The sequence below is a fragment of the Chiroxiphia lanceolata genome, chromosome W (genome assembly GCF_009829145.1).
Source record: "Chiroxiphia lanceolata isolate bChiLan1 chromosome W, bChiLan1.pri, whole genome shotgun sequence".
In the NCBI taxonomy this organism is placed as follows: Eukaryota; Metazoa; Chordata; class Aves; order Passeriformes; family Pipridae; genus Chiroxiphia; species Chiroxiphia lanceolata.
In genome coordinates, this window is record NC_045670.1 from 9,396,520 (window position 1) to 9,416,338 (window position 19,819).

At 46.6% G+C, this 19,819-nt stretch overlaps 1 long non-coding RNA gene across 1 annotated transcript in view; it reads right to left on the reverse strand.

The window, feature by feature from the left end:
* Window positions 1-17,105: 17,105 nt before the first annotated feature.
* The window catches only part of LOC116780071, an 84,926-nt gene continuing 82,212 nt past the window's right edge, over window positions 17,106-19,819 (reverse strand). The window contains exon 3 of the long non-coding RNA XR_004354314.1: window positions 17,106-17,229. This is a non-coding gene — a long non-coding RNA (uncharacterized LOC116780071). The remainder of the gene's footprint in view (window positions 17,230-19,819) is intronic.

The following is a 19,819-nucleotide window of genomic DNA, read 5'->3' on the forward strand; positions in this document are numbered from 1 at the left end:
CTGTCCTCTCCTAGATCATTAACAACAGAAACTGAGAAATCCCTTGCCATTGTTGAGAGAAAAATATCAGAGAGACAGTCTTTTAGGAGGATGGAGGGACTGCCATCCTCCCTTGTAATAATTAATGAACAGAGACAACCACTGGCCCTGCTGGGTCAGTTTACTACTGATAATAGAGACTTCTGCTTATGGGAGTGGGTATTCCTCCCTCATCAATTCGGCAAAACAATTACAACCCTAGCAGAAATGATTGGCAAGCTGATATTTAAGGGCCGCACCAGGTGTTTAGAGCTCAGTGGGGAAGAGCCAGATTTCATCTACCCTCCACTGACCTCTGAGCACCTGGAAAAACTGATGCAGAGTTCTATTGATTTTCAAATTGCCATCGGAGGCTACCCGGGAGAAATCAAATTCCATCTCCCGGCGTGCCCGTTTTTGCAAAGATTGATTCCAATTCCTCTGAAATTAAAAATTGTGCAATCAGACTTACCAATTAAAAATGCAAAAACCCTTTTCACTGATGGCTCAGGGAGAACCGGAAATGCAGTTATTGTTTGGCAGCAGAATGGCAATTGGCACCAGGATATACATAAAGTTCAAGGTTCCCCCCAAATCGTAGAACTCTCAACAGTTGTTCGTGCCTTTCAAATTTTTAGTGAAGAACCAATTAATATCGTTTCAGATTCAGCCTATGTTGTAGGTGTGGTGAAAAGGATTGAAAATTCCTATCTAAAAAACGTATCTAATGAAAATCTCTTTAAGCTGTTAACCAAATTGTTGTTTTTAATAGAAAACAGAAAATTCAGCTTCTACATTGTCCACACCAGATCACACACTGCTTTGCCCGGTCCTGTAGCAGAGGGAAACCAAATCGCCGACCATTTGGCAGGTATGGTGGTCACCCCTAACCTTTATCAACAGGCAAAAATTTCACACGAGTTTTTCCATCAGAATGCATGATCGTTACAGAAACAATTCAGACTAAAATTATCCCAAGCCAAAGAAATTTTGAAAGCGTGCCCTGATTGTCAAATGCTTGCACCGATGGTTCCAGAGGGGACCAATCCCAGGGGTTTGACAGCCCTAGAAATCTGGCAGTCAGATGTCACGCACGTGGCAGAATTTGGCAAACTAAAGTATGGACATGTGTCTATTGACAACTTTTCAAAAATGATTGTGGCCACTGCACATTCTAGTGAGAAGAGCCGAGATGTTAAAAGGCATTTTCTGTCCGCATTTGCAAGGATGGGTGTCCCCAAACAGGTGAAAACGGATAACGGACCGTCTTATGTATCAGCAGACACAAAAAAGTTTTTTGAAGAATGGGGGGTACACCATACCACCGGAATCCCTCACAACCCCACGGGACAAGGCATAGTAGAGCGTGCTCACCAAAACATTAAAAATTTGCTCAAAAAACAAAACAGGGGGAGTACTGGTCTGACCCCTCAAGAAAGATTAGAAAAAGTTATGTATGTTTTAAATTTTTTAAATATGATGGAGGAACAAGACACTCACATAAACAGAAGTCCAATAGACAGACATTTCAAATCAGATTTTACTCCATCACAGCAAAAAGCAAAAGTTATGTTTAAAGATCCAATTACAGAGATGTGGATGGGCCCTTTCCCTTTAATCACCTGGGGGAAGGGGTACGCATGTATTTCAGGCAACAACGGACCAAAGTGGGTCCCCGCAAGAAGAGTGAAGATACACCAGGACTGAGACGAAGGATGCACACTCTCCAGGCCTACGCTATCCTGATCTGTCTTCTCGGATTTGTCACCAACGTCACTGCGTCCCCTCTGAGGGACTGGATGAACCAGCCCTCCGAGAACCTCTGGGTAACCCTGGCCAAGGCCACAGGCACTGACACCTTGTGCCTGACCTTGTCCAGTGCTAGTATGTGTATGGCCAGTCTTCGCGAACGAAGATTTGGGAAGGGTCTTTGCCCTTCGAGCCTGCGCAGTGGATTTTTTAGGTGAGACACAGTGTGCGCTGAGCTGAGCCCACCCTTTAATCCTGAGGTTCATCTGCCGGGGCCGAGCAAGCTTGGACGGTGGCAGTGAGGTCCTCAGGACGTAGGTTTGTATAGAGTGACCTTCTCTTAGATGGATGGCCTTACAGGGCTAACGAGCTCCATCTACCCGGGGGACTCCTCTGACCGGGACCCGAACCCGGGTCGCGGCGGTGAAAGTGCCGCATCCTAACCACTAGACCACCAGAGGGCCCCTCCAGTGCTAGTAATCCATTCAAAACCTGCCTTATAGGGATTCCTGTGACTCCAGGCAAAGACTGGGACACATTCGTGGAAAAAACCCGGAGTCTAGGATTCTTACAGCTAAATTCAGTCACCCTAGCACAGATGGTGTCCAGGCAGGTGTTTACCACCATCCCTCCACAAGAAATAGATTTGCTCGGTTCGCTACCCACTGGCAATTGTGTTATATTCCATCGGCACACAGAGCCCCACCTATTTACCCCCCACAATGTCACCGCCAATAAGTTAATTTACAAAGGGGCCACTTCGCCGTGGTGCAACAATTCAATTGCCACCACAGTACCAACAGAGCACGTTCCTAGGAACATGAAGCTCCCCGAAGGGTTTTTCCTCCTGTGCGGGGATCGGGCGTGGCAGGGTATTCCTGCCTACCCGGAAGGGGGTCCCTGTACAGTAGGGAAGCTGGCTCTGTATAACCCGGCGAAGTTTCAATTAGCAGATCAATCGATTGTTCCCAAAAATAAAGTCAAAAGGTCCCTCCGTATAAAAAGAGGAAAGTCTCCCAACCCTAAAAAAAATGTGGCCCCAAAGAACCCAATCATTCCTCCCCTTAATGCAGCACCACGTGTGGTAGGTACCATCATTACTCCACCACCGCCCCTACCCTTCCCAGCAGACTGTGATTCCAGCATTCACATTTGGTCCCGCATGAAAAACTTTTGGGCTTCCTTCCCTATCCCCGAGATAGGAACTGCCCATGCCCTTTCCTTGCTTTCCCACCTTGGTTGCTGGTTAACTAAAGAAGCGAATGCAACCACGAAAGCAATTGAGGGTCTGCTAGCAGACACTCAAAAGCTGAAAGAAATTAGTCTCCAAAATCGTGCAGCCATTGACTTCTTACTCCTGGCACACGGTCATGGGTGCCAGGATTTTGAAGGAATGTGTTGTATGAATTTTTCAGATCACTCACAATCAATTTATGAAGGCATACATCAATTAAAAAATCTTGTAAAAGATATCCACCAGTCCCGTGATGAAGGATTAGATGGACTTTTTGATTGGATAAAACTCCCCTCTTTACCCAATTGGTCCCGCAAAATCATAATCATGCTAGTGATTTCCCTATTTGCCCTTGTGTTCTTGTGTGCCTGTTTGCCGTGCTTTGTCATTTGTGTTCGCCAGATGGTCATCCACAGTGTCTCCGTGAATGTCACCACGACTGAAAACAGAGAAGGGGGAGATGCGATGGATGAAAAGACAGAATGGGAGAGATATGTGACCTGGAAAAGCATTAATGGAGTCTGAATGGACTTTTTACTCACTGAATAATCCACCCAGCAGACTGGCAGTTTTTCCCCAGTTTGCTGTTGTGTGCTTATGAACCCTTGTACACCCCAGTTTATTGTCAAAATTTATAGATCCTGCTGTACCTCCATATTGTCCCTATTTCTCCCTCAGGCTTCCCTTTTGAAAGCTGTTTATCTCTTCTTCTCCCCTGTTTTCCCATGCCTCTGTTACTGATAAGCTGTAGCTATCACAGTGCAGAGAGAGCTACAATTAATCAGCCCTCGCTGATACTTGAGAGTTCCACCCATCTCTCCCCTGTCCCCCTACCACATCTTTCCCTAAGCTGTCAATCTCTTGCACCTCCCTGGTTTAGCATCCACCCCTCAAACCGCGGTTTTTTAAACCCTTGTTTCCCTTGAATAAACGGGCATTGCATCACGAGACCTCAACTGTGTCCGAACCCTAATCGCAGTGCCTGGTCCCAATTTCCCCTATCCCTGCGGACCGAGGCAAATATGTTTTAAAATATAATGTTTATTTAACATGCACCACTTAAAATAGCTGCATGTAAGAGAAGCAGGGTGAGAACAGTGCAACCTCCAACTCTAGCTAAGTCGCTATCTTAGTTTAGCAAGACACAAATGTTTGCTAAGGAGGGTGGGTTAGGAAAATAAAAGAAACCAAACCCCTCCCTCTGAGTTATTATACCTTCAAAATTAAGAGGTTTCAGGTGAAAGGTGTGGAAAAGGAAAATAACAGCTCTTTGTTAACATATATATGTATATATAACAAACCCAAATAAGCAACAGTGGTGCAACCAAAACTTTCAAAACAAAGTCCTACTTCCCCAGGTGGGGGTTGCCATGGCTCCCCGTGACAATCAGGGGTCGAGTGAGAGTTGTTCCTGGCGGTTCAACAATTGCTCACAGCCACGTGAGCGATGGTGGCTCTACTACAAACAATGGAGGGGTTTTTTCCAGCCGGTCCCAGGCTATGGGCATGGCCCTCGGTAACAACTCCGGGCTCTGCAGCTCAGAAAATAACTGCCTGCACTGGCGGGAGTTGAGGGATAGGCAGCTGCCTCAGGAAAATGGTCTGACATGCAGCACCGCGGCCTGGGGCAGATACCTTGTTCCAAGAGGGTCGGCGGGGGCTCTCCCAGGGCTTCTCCTGGCGACTGCTGTGATGGCCAGCAAAGGACTCCGGACGATCCCCGATGGCAGTGCCAGGCAGGAGGGTGAAGTTTCTCCTCGGGGGGTCGAACAGGAGAATAAAAAGGTGGCTGCTGGCTCCATCGGGCGAAGAGCAAGGAAGACCCACAAACAAACGGCTCGGATACGTGGTGCCGGCTGGTTTTAAAAAGAAGTCTCCTCCACTCCCGTGCCCCTTTGTGCCTGACCCCGCTCCACCCCGGAAAAAAGAGCAGGGGGTAGGGGGTTCCCCTTTCATTGTAGGTGCTGACTTGCAGAAACAAACCCCAAAACTCACAAAGAGTATTGAAGCAGGTATGTTTATTTACAGTGCCGGGTGCATGGGGAATAAATTCGCCTATCATGCACACCTATTGCCTTTGTTCAGCTTCTTTTATGTGATACAATGTTACATATGCATTAGTTGTGTTACATATGCATTAGTTGTGTTACATATACATTAGTTGTGTTACATATGCATTAGCTGTGTCAGCAAATTCCTGAAAATTGGGAGGGGAAATCATTAACATACACCACTCCTATAACTCTGCCTCGGAACACCCCTTGGGGGTCTTCATTAAGGGTCTTTTGGATGAAGTAAGAAGTCTTCCTCAGCTCTGAACTTTTCAACTTTGCAAAGAAATGCTGAGTTGGCACTGGCCACTTGTGGCAGGAAATCTGCAGTATATGAGAAAACTGTGGTTTAAACATGTTTCAAAATGGCTTTTTGTAGTCTCTTTGCTAACTCATGCTTTCTTCTTCCCAACACCCCCCACGACAAGTGTTATCCCATGCAAGAATGTCCTGAGAAGATATCCTGAGGTGTTCTCATTGGCCCCTTTTTAACCCCTTCCTATTGGTTGTTAACCCCTTCCTGCAACCTGTAATTGGTTACTCTGTGAATCCTCCTAAGCCTATAAATGTAACACCCCCAACAATAAACTCTCTCTTACCTCCTTTCCATGCCGGTGTGCTGTCTCTGTGCCGGTCATGGGGTCACGTGGGTGGAGAGAGGGGAGGGCACCTCTCCCCTCCAGGTTCAGGACCTGAAGAAACCCCTGATGCTGGAGTTCCCTTTCCCTATCCTTCAAGACGTCGGAATGGTTCCTCAGATGGAAATGGAACTAGAACTGGGTCGCCCCACACCATGGGGGGAAAGAGACCCAGAGCCACTCACCTCAAAACTGGTTTCATCTTGTATCTCTCTCAAAGCCCCCCTTTATCAACCTTCAAGGTCTCCCTCAAAACTCCTTATCAAAACTCCAAGGTTTTTTGCTTCTGCTAGAATCCTCATTATAAAGTTAACTGTATCCTGTCTGTAAGTTAGCATAAGCCAGCAAGGTCCTATTCTAAGTTAACAGTATTCTATCTAAAAATTAGCTCTAGTAAGCAACTAATCTTTTGTCACCACTTTATGTTTTGATCACCCCTTATCAGTGCACACTACCCAGTAATTGATATTGGGAAAAAAAATAAATTCCAACATCTCTTTTCAAACCTATAACACTGACTTTAAGCAGTTTAGAAATCCTCCCCAATTAGATGCTGCATAAAGAGGGTAATTGAGTTTCAGGTGCCCAGAAAGCAGACCAACTAGGGAAGTAGCAGGGCATTCAGATTATCTCTCATTCTTGCAGTGATATAAAGCCACACTGTTTTGGCAGTTCATAGATGTATCAATGCAAGTAGGTTAACAAAAGGTTATTGAGTGTTTAATACAATAGTTGTTGATATTGGGGAGAAGGGGGGACTGAAACATAACAACTACAAAGACGCTATAGACAGGCAGGAGGGAGGGGGAGAGAGCCACTGCCAAAGTCAGCAGAGCTTGAGAGGGAACCACACGCATTTATAAAGCTGTCAACTTTCACCCTTTTGTTGAGAGTGAAGTTTCTCCTCTTTATCGGACTCTGGACAAATTGATAATGGAGACTAACAAGAGAAACGAAAACCTCATTGTATCACACCTCCCCATCACAGCTTGCATGTATCAAGTCCACTGCCTCCTCCCCAAGGCAGTGTATTGTCGGAACAGCATAAAACCCACCTCCAAGAGTCTAGATGAAGAGGGTGGGCCTACTGACCTCTGCTCTTGCACTGGTAATGACCTCCTGTGGCAGCTGGGGCCACTCCCGTCGCAGCAGTAATGGTTGACCATGAGACCCAAGTCCCACTGCCATCCACATTCCTGTGGTGTGGCCTTGCATACACTGGTCCCACATATACTGGCTCCACATGTCATCACCTCCCCTCAGGAGAGGCCCATTTGCCATTCTCCACATGAACTTCAGTGGGGCTAGAGTCGCCGCTGCAGGAAGGAGGCACCACACACACAGAGAGCCCAAGACATTTACCCTCCTAGAGGTGGCAGACTTGGTACTGCAGCCGATCACAACCACCTCCTCTCTCTGGCAGCACATAGATTGCTCCTGGTGGGTGCTCCTACCTGCTGCTCTGGCTGTGGGAGAGGCTTCTTTTCTCTGGGGTCCCTGCACTGCTTCAGCATCTTTTCCAAAGCAAGACAGTTAGGAACAGGCCCTCACCTCTCCAAGGAGGCGAGTGCAAGGCAGCAGCAGGATGAAAGGAGGTGAAGGAGTTGGTGCCAGTGTGTAATATTTGGGTTGTCCTGCATATGGCAGCAGTGTTGAGCGATGGGTAGGGGAGCTGTGGAGTTGTCTGGGATATGCTGTGACTGTTGAGGAAGAAGATGACACACCCCCACAGAATTTTAGTGAAATTGCACTGAAAAATAAACACAGTCCTGGTGAAAGTCACTTCCACATTGTGCAGGAGGATGGGCCCACCTGTCCTCTCTCCCTCAAGTGGGGCAGCTGCAGTCCCCACAGCTACAGGGTGGTCCAGATGTCCATCGGGTTTGTTGTCCCCCCACCCCACCACTTCAACTGCCTTTCCACCAGTAGAGGACCTTCCACCAGGGTGCTTGCCCCATCCTGGTGGCTCCCTGCAGCTTGACAGGGCTATGAGTAGTTTCACAGGGGGTGTCCCGGCCTGGGGATGGGGCCAGATCCCAGATGCCCTCTGCCTCAGGGGTGTACCATGCTTGGGGAGCCCATGGGGTTGTCGGTGTGCGGGGAGTGAAGTACCTATGGGCCCACAACCATCATCACTCCTCTGGCCAGTGCTGGCTCCGAGGTCTTAAACTCCAGGGTTTTCAGCTTCCTTTCAATACACTTTTCCTCCTCCCCCCTTCAAACTTCCTTTTTTCATTAACTCCCACATCTCAGAAGGCTCAATCAGAGAGGGGTAACAGTTAAACGATGCCCACTTGATGACAATTATAGTAATATTATAAGCAAAACAGCTTTTTGCTGATGATTTAATGCTGTGTCACTTGAAAATATATTAATACATTTCTACTGAAAGCAGATCTGGTGCCTTCACAATTTATCAGGTTATGTCATCATCATCATGGCTAGGTTTCGTGAACGAAGATTTGGGAAGGGTTCTACCCACGTTTGTTGCAAGTACGTTGGTGGCTAAAAAGGCCAATACAAGATAGGCATGTCCAATTGCAAAAGGCACAGTACAAAGACTCCTTAGATGGTGTATTCTGCAAGGCACAATTCTTTCTGCGTTGTCTTTTCTCCTCAAGGGTGATCCTGCGTGCTTTCTCAAAAGCATCGGCAACGTTATAGATGGTGTGTCTCCAGACCTCCAGACTGGAGGCCAGAGTAGACCAGTTATGATGATCAATATGGCCAAGGTTGAGGTGTTGTTTCAGGGAGTCCTTGTATCTTCTCTTTGGGGCTCCTCTCTTGCAGCAACTGGTGGTAAGTTCACCATAAAGCAAGATCTTAGGGAGGCAGTGGTCCTTCATCCTTGAGACGTGCCCTGTCCAACGCAGCTGTGTTCTCAGTAACATGGCCTCAATACTTGTGACTGCTGCTTGTTCTAGAACAGATGTATTGGTTACATAATCTGACCAGTGGATGTTTAGGATTGTGCGGAGACAGCATTGATGGAAGTGTTCTAGGAGACGCAGGTGGTGGCGGTAGATGACCCATGATTCAGATCCGTATAAGAGAGTAGACAGCACTATGGCTCTGTAAACACTGATCTTTGTACTTTTCTTCAGGTGTTTATTTCGCCAAACTCTTTTATGAAGCTTTCCGAAAGCACTATATGCCTTTGCTAACCTGTTGTCTATCTCTCTGCCAATCTTACCATCCGAGGAGATGAGACTACCTAGGTAATTAAACTGCTGAACTGATTTGAGCTCTGATTCTCCAATGGTGATATGGGGATGTTGGAAGACTTCCTGAGGTACCGGTTGATAGAGAACTTCTGTCTTCTTTAAACTGACTTCCAACCCAAAGAACTCAGCAGCGTCTGCAAAGCAGGATGTTAAACGCTGCAGAGCTACTTCTGTGTGGGCGACAACGGCAGTGTCATCAACATAGAGCAACTCCCGGACAAGATGATTTAAGGTCTTAGTGTGGACCTTCAGTCGCCTTAGGTTGAGTAGGCTTCCATCAGTACGATATCGGATGTAGATACCGTCCTGATCATCGAGGTCTGTTGTGGCCCTTTGGAGCATCACGCTGAAAAAGATTGTGAATAGGGTTAGTGCTAGCACGCAACCTTGTTTCACACCATTAGTTATTAGAAAGGGCTCAGAAAGTGCATTGCCATATCTGACTTGGCCGTGCAGATCCTCATGGAGTGAGATGATCATTTTAAGGAACTTGAGGGGACAAGCTAAACGTTCCAAAATCTGCCATCGACCTTTTCTGCTCACAGTATCATCAGGTCATGTAATAGCTTTGGAAAGTGGACTATTTTCTTCTGGGAGCCAAACGGAGGCAACCTTCTGCTGAAACAAAATGGTGCCCACACACCATAACTGCGAAGGTGTGGTTGAACCAGGCAGAAGTGATAAAACCTCCTTGTGTGGACACCTGCACCCAGACTGACCTCCCAAGAACTGAAAGAACTGCATGGAACCTGGAAGTCCCCCTAAGGTCCAGAGGCAGAGGTGGATGTCATGGGTGCAAGTGTGCCCAGCTGGATGAACTCTTCAAGAAAGTACCTTACAAGAAAAGCTTAACAAGTAGTGTAGTATTCAGGAATCTGAGTATTAAGGAAACTTCCCAGTCTGACCATTCAGAAGACTCTCTGGCAGTCACACTCCCAACACCAGAGACTTTAACTGATGAGACCGAAACCCCTTCACAGCAGTTGGTTCCAGTGAGCTGATGGGTGCCCCACTTGACTCCCTGCACACCCCGCTCACAGAACAGGTTTCCTTACCAGTTTGACCCCAGGTTTCCCATAGCAGAGACTCAGATGTCTTGTTCCATAAAGCAAATTATTCATGGCACAGTAATACAGAAACAACCCGAACTGGTGCCTCGGATGTGGGACCCCCAACAAAGGAACCCCTGGGCTTTTATCCCCTAACAGTCCAAGTGCGCAAGTTTCTCTCTTCCTCCTGAGTCCTCCGCTTCTTCTGTGTCTCCCAGTGTCCATCCACCTTGCTGGCACCACTGGTCTTTGTGCCCTTTGTTAACCACAACCTCTTGTCTCAAGCTCCCACCCAGAGCTCAATCTGCATCTCAATCTGCATTTTGAACTGCATCTTGCAAACCAAGCTACCTGCACCACATGTATTCCTCAACCAACATGAGCAAGAGATCAATGCATGGTATTTTGCGCTGTCACAAGTTGAGTGACAACCATGCCTTAAGTGTTTGCAAAGGGCATGCAAGCTTATTAAATATCTTTGTTGGTGATTTGGACAGTGGGATTAAGTGCACCCTCAGCAAATTTGCGGATGACATCAAACTGAGTGGTGTGATTGATACTCTAGAGGGAAGAGATGTCATTCAGAGGGACCTCGACAGGTTTGAGAAGTGGTCCTATATGAACACCATGAAGTTCAACAAGGCCAAATGCAAGGTCCTGCACCTGGGTTGGGGCAATCCCAAACATGGATACAGGTCAGGTGATGAGTGAGTGGATGGAGAGTAGCCCTGAGGAGCAAGACTTACGGGTGTTGGTAGACAAGAAGTTTGACATGACCTGTCAATGTGTGCTCACAGCCCAGGAAACCAACTGTATCCTGGGTTGCATCAAAAGAAGTGTGTCTAGCAGGTTGATGGATGTGATTCTCCCCATCTACTCTGCTCTTGTGAGACCCCACCTGGAGTACTGTGTTCAGCTCTGGGGCCCCCAACATAAGAAAGATGTGGACCTGCTTGAACAGGTTCAGAGGAAGCCACAAAGATGATCATAGGGCTGGAGTACCTCTCCTATGAGAACAGACTGAGTTGGGGTTGTTCAGCATGGAGAAGAGAAGGCTCCAAGGAGACCTTAGAGCAGTCTTTCAGAACCTGAAGGAGGCCTTCAGGAAAGATGGGAAGGGACTCTTTATCAGGGAGTATAGTGATAGGACAAGGGGTAATGGTTCTAAACTGAAAGAGAGTAGGTTTAGATTAGATATTAGGAAGAAATTCTATATATAAATTCTATATATTCTACTTATACCCCAAAGGAGCTAAGGGAATTTTTAGAAATCTATCAACAGAAAGCAGGGAAGGGACACTGGCACAGATTTTGCAAACTTGGACAGTGGTGCTGCATATATTCACTTATTAATGGGTGAAAATAATCTATTAAGCCCTATAGCCAGTGAGGATGAAATACAACAGGAATATGATCAATTACAAAATATCAGGGGTACGGATGGGCAGGATGTTGCTACACCTATGCTATATTGGTGGTTGTGTGCAGCAGTTTGAACAGTATAAGCAGATACTGCTGAATTTGTGTCATCCCTCCAAGGTTGGTGTACAATAGAAGAAGGTATTAGTTTCCTGTGGCAGATGTGGATGGCTCATACACTAATTACAGGATCTAGTCTGAACAGTTCCTGCAGTAGCAGGGATGAATGAGGAGTAGGAAAACCCATCTTATCAATAGGTGACTAAAGGATTGGTGCCACTAGCAGAATTTTGGTTTTTTCGACCATGGGGCAAATTCTATGATACCTAACCTGCTAGAACCAGATGGGCTTTATCTATCTAGCAAGGGCAAAAGGACTCTAGTCCATAAGTTGTTGGGGCTGATCAGGAGGGCTTTAAATTAGGTTTGAAGGGGGGAAGGGGTTGAAACCAGGCTCTCCAGAGATGAACCTAAGGGTGGAAAGCCAGAGTTAGAAGTGAAATTAGCAACCCAGCTGAAGTTCATGTACACCAATGCATGCAGCATGGGTAACAAACAAGAGGAGCTGGAAGCCATCGTGCAGCAGGAAAGCTATGATGTAGTTGCCATTACAGAAAGGTGGTGGGATGACTCACATGACTGGAGTGCTGCCACAGATGGCTACAAGCTCTTCAGAAGGGATAGGCAAGGTAGGAGAAGTGGAGGGGTGGCTCTGTATCTTAGGGAGTCTCTTGACTCTGTAGAACTTGAAGTCAGTAACAATAAGGTTGAGTGCCTGTGGATCAGAATCAGGGGGAAGGCCAACAAGGCTGGCATCCTGGTGGGAGTCTGTTACAGACCACCCAACCAGGATGATGAGGATGATGAATTATTCTACAAGCAGCTGGCAGATGTCTCAAAATCGCCAGCCCTTGTTCTTGTGGGTGACTTTAACCTGCCAGATATTTGCTGGAATCTCAACACAGCAGAGGAGAGGCAGTCTAGGAGATTCCTAGAGTGTATAAAGGATAATCTCCTGCTCCAGTTGGTAAATGAACCTATCAGGAGTGGGACCTCGCTAGACCTGCTGTTCACAGAGAGGGGCTGGTGGGAGATGTGGTGGTTGGAGGCCATCTGGGGCACAATGACCATGAAATAATAGAGTTTTCAATACTCAGGGACGCAAAGAGGGCCATCAATAAAACTTCTACCCTGGACTTCCAGAGGGTGGATTTCAACCTACTCAGAAGACTGGTTCAGATGGTACCTTGGGAAACAGCCCTTGAAAACAAAGGGGTCCAGGAGGGATGGACATGCTTCAAGAAGGAAGTCTTGAATGCACAGGAGCAGGTTGTCCCAGTGTGCCAAAAGGGAGACTTTGAAGGAAATTAGGGGGAAAAAGAGAGCTTACCGATTATGGAAAAAAGGACTGCCTATTCATGAAGAGTTTAGGAATATAGTTAGGTCATATAGAAAGAAAATTAGACAGACAAAGGCACAATTTGAACTCAATCTAGCCACTTCTGTTAGGGATAACAAGAAGTGCTTCTACAAATACATCAAAAGGAGGGGCAAGGAAAACCTCCATTCTTTGTTGGATGTGGAGGGGAACATAGTCACCATAGATGAGGAAAAGGCTAAGGTACTTAACACCTTCTTTGCCTCAGTTTTCAACAGTAAGACAGGTTGTCCTGAGGACAACTGGCCTCTGGAGCTGGTAGACAGAGACAGGAAGCTGAATAGCCCCCCTGTAATCCAGGAGGAAACAGCGACTGCTCGCCAAGCCACTCTCCATCATTTACCAACAGTCCTGGCTCACTGGGTAGGTCTCAGATGATTGGAAGTTGGCAAATGTCACACTGATCCACAAAAAGGGCCTGAAAGAGGACCCAGGAAACTACAGGCCTGTCAGCCTGACCTCAGTGCCTGGCAAGGTTATGGAGCAGATCATCCTCAGTGCAATCACACAACACCTACAGAAAGGACAAGAGATCAGACCTAACCAGCATGGGTTTAGGAAGGGCAGGTCCCGTCTGACCAACCTGATCTCCTTTTATGATCAGGTGACCCGCCAGGTGGATGAGGGGAAGGCTGTGGATGTAGTCTACCTGGACTTCAGCAAAACCTTTGACACTGTCTCCCACAGCATACTCCTGAAAAAGCTGGCAGCCCACGGTTTGGACAGGGGCACTCTGCTGGGTTAGGAACTGGCTGGAGGGCAGGACCCAGAGAGTGGTGAACGGTGCTGCATCCAGTTGGCAGCCAGTCACTAGTGGTGTCCCTCAGGGATCAGTGTTGGACCCAGTTCTATTTATTATCTTTATCGATGATCTGGATGAGGAATTGAGTGTATGATTAGCAAATTTGCAGATGACACCAAGTTGGGGGAGGAGTGCTGATCTGCTGGAAGGCAGGAGGGCTCTGCAGAGAGACCTGGACAAGCTGGAGAGATGGTCTGATTCCAATGAGATGAGGTTCAACAAGGCCAAGTGATGCGTCCTGCACTTTGGCTGCAACAACCCCATGCAGCGCTACAGGTTGGGCACAGAGTGGCTGGACAGTAGCCAGGCAGAGAGGGACCTGGGAGTTTGGATTGACAGGAAGTTGAACATGAGCCAGCAGTGTGCCCAGGTGACCAAGAAGGCCAATGGCATCCTGACCTGTATCAGGAACAGTGTGGTCAACAGGACCAGGGAAGTGATTCTTCCCCTGTAATCAGTGCTGGTGAGGCCACACCTGGAGTACTGTGTCCAGTTCTGGGACCCTCAGTTCAGGAAGGATATTGAGGGGCTGGAGCAGGTCCAGAGAAGAGCAACAAGGCTGGTGAAGGGACTCGAGTACAAGTCCTATGAGGAGAGGCTGAGGGAGTTGAGGTTGTTCAGCCTGGAGAAGAGGAGGTTCATGGGAGACCTCATCACTCTCTACAACTACCTGAAAGGAGGTTGTAGCCAGTCTCTTCTCCTAGGCAACTATCAGTAAGACAAGAGTGCACGGTCTTAAACTCTGCCAGAGGAGGTTTAGGTTGGATATTAGGAAGAAATTTTTTACAGAGAGGGTAATCAGACATTGGAATGGGCTGCCCAGGGAGGTGGTGGATTCTCCATCCCTGGAGGTTTTTAAGATGCCACTGGATGTGGTACTTAGTGCCATGGTCTAGTAACCACGGTGGTGTTGGATCAAGGGTGTGACTTGATGATCTCGGAGGTCTTTTCCAACCTGGTTGTTTCTATGATTCTGTGAGTCTCTGAGTCTCATGCAGTTTAACAAGACCAAGTGCAAGGTGCTGCACTCAGGTCAGGGCAACTACCGGTATCAATCCAGGCTGGGGGATGACCAGATCCAGAGCAACCCTGCCAAGAAGGATTTGGGGGTGCTGGTGGATGAGAGGCTGGACATGAGCCAACAACGTTTGCTTGCAGCCCAGAAAGCCAATCGTGTCCTAGGCTGCATCAAATGAAGTGTGACCAGCAGGTCGAGGGAGGTGATTCTGCCCCTCTACTCCATTCTCGTGAGACCCCACCTTGAGTACTGCATTTATCTATGGTGCCCCCAGCACAGGAAGGACATTGACCTGTTGGAGCAAGTCCAGAGAAAGACCACCAAAATGATTAGAAGGATAGAGCACCTCTCCTATGAAGAAAGGTTGAGAGAACTGGGTTTGTTCAGTTTGGAAAATAGAAGGCTTTGGGGTGACCTTATTGTATCCTTCCAGTACCTGAAGGGAACCTACAAGAAAGGTGAAGCAGGACATTTAACAAGACCATATAGTGACAGGACAAAGGGCTTTAAACTGAGAGTTGGTTTAGATTAGATATTAGGAAGAAATTCTTTACTGTGAGGGTGGTGATGCACTGTAACAGGTTACCAAGAGAAGTTGTTGATGCCCCATCCCTGGAAGTGTTTAAAGCCAGATTGGATGGAACTCTAAGCAATCTGGTCTATTGGAAGGCATCCCTGCCCACGGCAGGGGGTTTGGAACTAGATGATCTGTAAGGTCCCTTCCAACCCTAACCATTCTATGAAGAGTGGTTGGAAAGCATCCCAGCAGAAAAGGATCTGGGGGTGCTGGTCAACAGCCACCTGAATATGAACTGGAAGTGTTCCCAGGTGGTCAAGAAGGCAAATGGCATCCTGGTCTGTATCAGAAATAGTATGGCCAGCAGGACAAGGGAAGTGATTGTCCCCCTGTACTCAGCACTGGTGAGACCACACCTTGAACACTGTTGTTATGTGAAAGGGAGGAGTTTAGATTTTGCCTGTCAGTGCCCTCAGGAAAGTCAAGACCTTTGTGTCCGACCAGTCTGTCAGCATTTCGTAATGACACCCTTCACCAACAGATTCACAAGATCGGAGGGTGATTCAATCGCCCTTGTCAGGAGGGGGTCAGTCAACAGTGTGAAGATCCCTCAGTGTGCCCTGCCAAAGTGTTATCCACTGCCGGCAACTGAAAGGACTCACTCTAACAGTTCACAGAATAACACTCTTTATTAATACAAATTGTGACAGGTTAATAAGGTTCGTGGTCAACAGTGATAGGGTCTGACTGCAAAAATACGTTTAAAAGCAATCTACTGATATAAATGTTAAGCAATTATAAGTGCTAATCCTAAAAACAATATTTAATGCACGTAGAGTATAATTCTTATGCAAGGTGTCCTTATGGGAGAACAAGATAGGCTCTGTCTCATTTTGAAGAGACTGGAATGTTTGATAAAGAGGATGAGGTATGAGATAGACCAAACTTCTCTCTCTCAGCAATTGCAAGTTTAAAATTAAGGGACTTTAATCGAGGAAGTGTGGAAAAAAACAGAAGAAATAATAACCCTTTATTAAAAGATATATGTATATTGGCAAGAACAGTAACAGAACATAAACACAACTAAACAATAGTCCTGTACCCAGAAGTTCCCTTCAAACAAAAGAAAAAGTCTGAATACTTCTCTGTCTTTTAGCGCAGTTCTAATCACAGTTGGCAGGGGGTGCAGAACCTGCAGTTCTCTGTGTTGACCTGCAGGGAGTGCTGTTGGATCACTGGAGGTGCAGAGCCTGCAGCACTCTGTGGTGGTCGGCAGGGGGCGCTGTTGGGCTCTGGCAGTCACCACGGGGGGAGGGGTCTGGGGGGTGGTCTCGGATCGCGGGAGGAGCCAAAAGGAAAATGGAGACCCTTCCCCCAATGGGAGAAGGGCAGAAGGAAAAGCAGTTCACCCCTACGGGACTCACTGTTGTTCCCAGATGACGGTGTTCCAAGGCTCTTCCCTTCTCTCCCAGCAAGCACAGACCTCTCCAATGAAAACCCAGTAGGTCCCGGTTGGAGTCACGAGGCAGTGTGCCAGTGGTCCGACCTCACCAGGATGAAAAGCCAGAAAGAGACTCCCAGGTCTTCTCTCCAAATGCCCCCCACGCAGATCCCCATCTCCGACCCAGAGAGCGAACTCCGCAGTCTACCCCTCTCCCCTCTCCCCCCAGCCTCTGATGGGCCATCAGCAAGGAATGCAGCCTGGTTAGCTAGTTCTTTTGTAAGGCTAATTAACTCCCTTCCCCCTTTCCATTCAAACTCTGTCTTTCCTACAGTGGAGGGGGTGAGGGAAAGAAAAATTCTCCTGAATTTCTAACCTATAACAGGCTCAACCCGTCAGCCTATCCCAGCAGTTTCGGTGGAGTCTCCCCCATCTCCAACTTACTTTTATACTATTTTTTTATGTTTAGGTGGAGGTCAAGTGGCTCTAGTCATAAATACCTTTCATTTCTGATTGGTGTAAAGTTCTCTCACCATACCTAATGGGAGGGAGGTGGTCATGGCTTGGCACCTGAGGAGGGGGTTCGACATGGTTGTTGGCTCAGCAGCAGAACACCTTGATTCTCCCTTGGCTGACAGGTATTGTATGGTCTCAAGATCTTCAAAGTATCACAGTGTTCCCCCTTTCTGTTGGGATTTGAATGGAGGGGGACCACGTAGTCTTCACTCTCTGAGCAGATGATTATCGTTGTATGGGAGCATGTTAACCACATTTTGTCCAGGGAGTTGCAGCTACTTTTTACCCTAGAATTCTTAGCATCCTCTAAATTTTAAAACTGTCCATCATCCCACAACTGTGTTCAGTTTTGGGCCTCTGTCTTGGTTTACTGATAATATGTCCCAGAAGACGGGACCTCCGATGGAATAGAAACCCCTCCCTCCCTAAATTACAAAAATTTTTGAAATTACAAGGCGTTTAAGTGAAGTATTAAAAATTAATAACAATTTTACTAAAAAAATGGAGAACAAAACAGAACAAAACAAAAACCAAACAATAACAGAGAAAATGTCACCTAAAACCACTCTTTCAATTCTGTGCCACTGAGATGGCAACCCAGTCCCAACGTGGTCATATGATCACAATGTAGCCAGCCAGCAGCCCAATCACGCTACTGCATTTGCACCCCCCCACCGGAACCAGAGAGTGAGATCTCACAACGTCAGCAGTCTTATCTGTGTGTGGGACCTCTCCCCCATGTGGGGGGGAAGGGGGGGTGTCCCCCATGCTCTCCAAAACCATATGATGACATGAAAAAATTCAACAAGAAAATCTTCATTTATCTAAACCATAACAGCCCCTTACTACAATAAGAACATTGAAGTACTGGAGTGTGTCCAAAGAAGAGCAAGAAAGGTGGTGAAGCCTCTGGAACACAAGTCTGATGAGGAACAGTTGAGGGAATTGTGCTTGTTTGTCAGGGAGGCAAACTTTACATCTGTTACACAAGGCTCATACATATAACTATCAGTTGCAAAATGGACAAATTTAATTCTAGGTCTTATCCAAAGTGGTGTGCTTGTAGGTAACTCTTCAGTATTACCTCTCATATAGCAATTCTTAGCATGATAATACCTTTAACTATGTGCTCCTGGATGTTTCAAGGTAAGCAAGGTATATCAGGTACACAATAACTTTTCTGAAAACGAACAAGACAACCTTGCTTCTCTCAAAATAAAAAATATTTGGCCAAATACAAACAAAACCAGACCAGACCAGACCAGACCAGAGGGGATATTCCCCTGGAAGAGTGTCCTCTCCCATATCCCTGTGAGTGACGGCATCCCGCCTTTGACTTATGGGAATCCAGAACCAGAATAACCAGAACCAGAATAGACAAAACCAGAAACCAATTACAAATACCTTTTATCAATAGGCAGTGTTCTTGTCCAGCCCCTGCAGGAAACCACTGAAGAAGGGAGCCCCTTCAGGTAAAAAGACTTACCCGAGGGCGCCCAAGGGGGTCCCGTCCTCCGAGGGATTCCGCAGCCGGGTGGAGAAGGTGTGCTACCACAGGTCGCCAAATGAATCCAAAAAATCGGTCCGAGAAACTGCTTAGAGACTTTTTTTATCTTTAAGCAGCAAGGTATTTATTTATTCAACGTTGGGAGCAAGTCAGTTCGCGCTGGACAAACTTGCTCGACTCGCAAGTGCAAAACTAAGCCATTTTATACACTTTAGATACATGGTTACATCATTTATTATACATATTAATAAGCAGGTGAGTCTCTGGGCGGAGTCTTTCCAGACATGTGCAATCTTCTACTGTGGGGGTCTTCTCCTCAAGCCTTCATCCCTCTGGTGGTGGCCATGGATGTCTTTCTCAATTTGACCTCTTCAATTAGGTGACCTGAATTCTTCAAGTTTGCAAAATCCTGGCTCTGGACCTTCTAGATCTTATTCAAATATCTAGTTTACCTAATTTATTACTGTGTGTGTACTACTCCTATTCTTTTTATAATAAACCCTTTGGTCCAGTGAGCAGAACAGAACATGATATTAACCAGTGCTCCTAAAATGTTCTTCTAGCAAAACAGATATTGAGGTTTCTTAGCAGGTCAAGATATCTCAGTTAACTCTTTTAGGCCTGGCTCCTGTTTCAGTGTCAGAACTATCTTATTGATTTCACGAAAGTCTTGGATTAATCGGTACGTCCCATCACTTTACTGGTAGGATGGGAGTGTTATATCGGGACATGCAAAATTCTAACAACCTATCCTGAATTAATTTCTTTATAATCTGGGATAATCCCTTTCTCCCTTCTAGGGAGATGGGGTACTGCCCAACCTGAACAGGAGTTTTTGTATATGGTTTTACCAAAAAAAGTTCTATTTTTAGTCTTCCCCTATTCCCGTCTTCGGCCCATATCTGCAGATTTATATATAAACCCTCACTTAATACAAAAAGTTTAAGTTCTTTTCCCTGAGGTATCAGTCCTATCTCCAAGGATCCCATTAAAACTCTTCCCAACAAATTTGTCCCAGTCTGGGGTACTATTAATAAATCCCTTTTCAATGTCTTCCCGTTCCCTTGTATCAATATTGAGGGTGCCACAAAAACTTCAAATTTTTCCCCCTTAGCTCCCACTGCAACAACTCTTTGATCAGATACTTCTATTCTCAAAGGGGGTCGAGTTATGCAGGTCTGTTGAGCTCCCAAATCCA